The sequence below is a fragment of the Pongo pygmaeus genome, chromosome X, assembly GCF_028885625.2.
Source record: "Pongo pygmaeus isolate AG05252 chromosome X, NHGRI_mPonPyg2-v2.0_pri, whole genome shotgun sequence".
NCBI lineage: Eukaryota > Metazoa > Chordata > Mammalia > Primates > Hominidae > Pongo > Pongo pygmaeus.
In genome coordinates, this window is record NC_072396.2 from 36319512 (window position 1) to 36323940 (window position 4429).

Here is a 4429-nt window from a genome sequence, read left to right on the forward strand (position 1 = left end):
TCTTGAAAGATTTAATGAAAATATACTGGATAATTAGCATTATGGTTTAATAACCAATATAAACCTTGGCAATTCTTGGGAAAACTGACTTCCATTATTTAAAACAATACTTAATATTTCATAATGAAAAATGTTTACATAATGCTTTTGAATCACTCTTATTATCAAATTGCTGGGTTTTTTTTCTCTCTGGAATCTTTAATCACTTTTACTCTTCCTCAGACAAACTTCTTTTCATTTTTCAAATCTCAGTCTAATTGCCTCTTTTTCAAATTGATCTATCCTGAACCCTTCAATATTAACTATTTTCCCACTGATATTCTCTCCAATTGCACATTTTTATATTAATTTAAAAGGTATACTATTCCTTGTATTTGTAGATTTATCTTGGATTTTTCTTTAATGACTGTCTCCTTCACTAAACCATAACATCCTTGAAAGTAAGGTATTGGTCTCTTCTTTGACATTCTACACCTGACATCTAACACAATGTCTTACTCTCAATACATGTTTGTTAAATGATCAAAAGAATTAAAAAGTCATAATGCTGCATCAAGCCGCCAGTGCACTAATTCATTCTGATAGTTTAAAATGTATAATATAAACCCTATTCCCAATTTACAAAGGATTAAAGGGTGACTAAGATACTCTCAATTGATTGGTACCAGTTAGTTGGGCAGCCTGTTTTACTTTCTCTTCTCATTATTTTTATTTTTCCAATAATTTTTAGTTTTATAGATCTTGGGGGAAGTTTTGTTACTTTTTAAAAATAATTTCAACTTTTATTTTAGATTAATGGGGTATATGTGCAGGTTTGTTAAATGGGTATATTGCATGATGCTGAGGTTTAGAGAACAAGTCATCCATTCACACAGATAATGAGGCTAGTATCAAATAACTAGTTTTTCAACTCTTGCCCCCTTCACTCCTTCCCCACTCTGGTAGTCCACAGAGTCAATTGTTGCCATCTTTATGTCCATGATTACTCAGTGTTTAGCTCCCCCTTATAAGTGAGAACATTGTGGTGTTTGGTTTTCTCTTCCTGTGTAAATTTGCTTAAGATAACGGCCTCTCACTGCATCCATGTTTCTGCAAAGGACATTACTTTGTTCTTTTTAAGGCTACATAGTATTCCATGGTATATATTTACCATATATTCTTTATCCAATCCACCAGAGCTGGGCACCTAGGTTGATTTCATGTCTGCTATTGTGAATAGTGATGTAGTGAGCATATAAGTGCAACTGTCTTTTTAGTAGCATAACTTATTTTCTTTCAAATATATACCCAGTGATGGGATTGCTGGGTCAAATAATAGTTTTGTTTTAAGGTCTTTGAGAACTCTCCAAACTGCTTTCCACAGTGGCTGAACTAATTTACATTCCCACAAACAGCGTATAAGCATTTCCTTTTCTCCACAGCCTTGACAGCACCTGACATTTTCTGACTTTTTAATAATAGGTATTCTGACTGGTGTGAGATGGTATCTCATTGTGGATTTGATATACACTTCTCTGATGATTAGTGATGTGGAACCTTTTTTAAATGTGTTTTTTGGTTGTTTGTATGCACGTGAATATACCGTTTCATGGTGAATTCTGGGCTTTTAGTATAATCATCAACCAAATAGTGTACCTTGTAACACATGTACCAAAATACCCAAAAGAAAGGAAATCAGTATATTGAAGAGATATCTGCTCTCCTATGTTTGTTGAAGCACTGTTTACAATAGCTGAGATTTTGAAGCAACCTAAGTGTTCATCAACAGATAAATGGATAAAGAAAAAGTGGTACATAAACACAATGGAGCACTAGTCAGTCACCAAAAACAATGAGATCCAGTCATTTGCAACAACATGGATGGAACTATAGATCATTATGCTAAGTGAGATAAGCCAGGCACAGAAAGACAAACATTACATGTTCTTACTTATTTGTGGGATCTAAAATTCAAAACAATTGAACTCATGGACACAGAAAGAATAGTTACCAGAGGCTGGGAAGGGTAGTGAGGGGTAGGGATGGTTAAAGGGTACAAAAAGTAGTTAGAAAGAATGAATAAGGCCTATATTTGATAGCACAACAGGGTGACTACAGTCAATAACAACTTAATTTTACCCTTTAAGATAACTTAAAGAGTGTAATTTGATTGTATATAACTTAAAGGAGTTAAATGGTTGATGGGGTGGATACCCCCCTTCTCTTTGATGTGCTTATTTCATATTACATGCCAGTCTCAAAACATCTCATGTTCTTGTAAATATATACATCTACTCTATATCCACAAAAACTTTTTTAAAAAGAGATCAGCATGGCCCCTGAACAAGGATGACAGGCAAATTCATGAAGTGTTTCATATTTTTAGCTGCTCTTGCCATGGTGGAAAAAAAATGATAACCATGTGGGAATATGAATATGTTATCTTGTTTTATAATAGTACCAATTTTTCTGTATCTATGTATCACAAAACATCCCGTTGTGTATGTTAAATATACATAACAAGATTTATTTAAAAAAAACAAAACATATAAATACTGGGAAAAAAACTATTATTCATATTTTTAAAAAGCTGTGACATGGACTTAAGGAGTCATAAAATGTCAATGAAGGCATTAAGAGGTTTCTGAAACCTAATAACTTAATTATTTGCATAGAATTAGGAATGAAGAACCCTCTTGGGAAACATACTTTATAATGCTCCTCTTCAGTCTTTCTTACTTTTGACTATTTATTAGGGTATAGGTGTTGTTACAGTGACTGAATTAGATGAGATTTTTAGGTTTTGAGGGAGCATTTAGAAGAAAAAAGTATTGACTTCTGACTTCGGAGTTACGTTTCCTGAGTTTGATTTGATGCTTAGCTATTTACCAGCTGTGTGACACTGGCCAAACTTCCTAATCTCTCTGTGCCTTAGTTTTCCCATATTTAAAATGAGATGAGATTTTAAACATCTGTCAGCCCCTCTCATTACAGGCCTGGAAGCCTAGGAGGAAAAACTTGTTTGATGGGAAGGGCACAGCGACCCCCTGCTGTGTGCAGCCTACGGACTTGGTGCTCTGCATCATGACCACTCCAGCTGTGGCTGAAAGAGGCCAAGGTATAGCTCAGGCCATGGCTTCAGTCGGTGCAAACCGCAAGCCTTGGCAGCTTCCACATGGTGTCGACCCTGCAGGTGCACAGAATTCAAGAATTGAGGTTTCGGAACCTATACCTAGATTTCAGAGAATGTATGGAAACACCTGGCTGTCCAGGCAGAAGATTTCTGCAGGGGCAGAGCAATCATGCAGATCCTCTGCTAGGGCAGTGCAGAAGAGAAATGTGGTATTGGATCCCCCACACAGAGCCCCACTGGGGCACTGCCTAGTGGAGCTGGGAGAAGAGGGCCACTGTCTTCCAGACCCCAGAATGGTAGATCCACTGAGAGTTCTCACCATGCACCTGGAAAAGCTGCAGACACTCAACACCAGCCTGTGAAAACAGCTGGGAGGGAGGCTATACCCTCCAAAGCCACAGGGGTGGAGCTGCCCAAGGCTATGGGAGCCCAGCTCTTGCATCAGTGTGCCCTGGATGTGAGACATGAAGTTAAAGGAGATCATTTTGGAACTTTAAAGTTTAATGATGGTCCTATTGGACCTATTGGATTTTGGACTTGAATGGGGCCTGTAGCCCCTTAGTTTTGGCCAATTTCTTCCATTTGGAATGTGTATGTTTGCCCAATGCCTGTATCTCCATTGTATCTGGATAGTAACTAACTTTCCATTGATTTTGCAGGCTCATAGGCATTGTCTCAAATGAGATCTTGGACTTAGACTTCTGTGATAGTGCTGAAATGAGTTAAGATTTCAGGAGACTGTTGGAAGGGCATGATTGTGTACTGAATTGTGAGAACATGAGATTTGGGAGTGGCAAGGGGCGGAATAATATGGTTTGGCTATGTCCCCACCCAAATCTCATCTTGAATTGTAGTTCCCATAATTCCCACACATCATGGGAGGGACTAGGTAGAGATAAGTGAATCATGGAGGCAGTTTCCCCCATCCTGTTCTTGTAATAGTGAGTTATTTCTCACGAGATCTGATGGTTTTATAAGGGGTTTTCCCCTTCACTGGGCACTCATTCTTCTCCTTCCTGCCACCCTGTGAAGAAGGATGTATTTGCTTCCCCTTCTGCCATCATTTTAAGTTTCCTGAGGCCTCCTTAGCCATGCTGAACTGTGAGTCAGTTAAACCTCTTTCCTTTATAAATTACCTAGTCTCAGGTACGTCTTTATTAGTAGTGTGAGAACAGACTAATACATACATTAAAACTGAAAGATATAGAATCTTTGAACAGACTGATAACAAGCAGTGATATTGAAATGGTAATAAAGAAACTGCCAACAAAGAAAAGCCCAGGACCAGATGGATTCACACTGAATTCTATCATACAT

The 4429-nt window shown here is 37.7% G+C and overlaps 1 pseudogene; it reads left to right on the forward strand.

Moving 5' to 3' along the window:
* Positions 1-2262: 2262 nt before the first annotated feature.
* On the forward strand, positions 2263-2363 carry LOC129025523 (U6 spliceosomal RNA; annotated as a pseudogene).
* The last annotated feature ends 2066 nt before the right edge of the window (positions 2364-4429 follow it).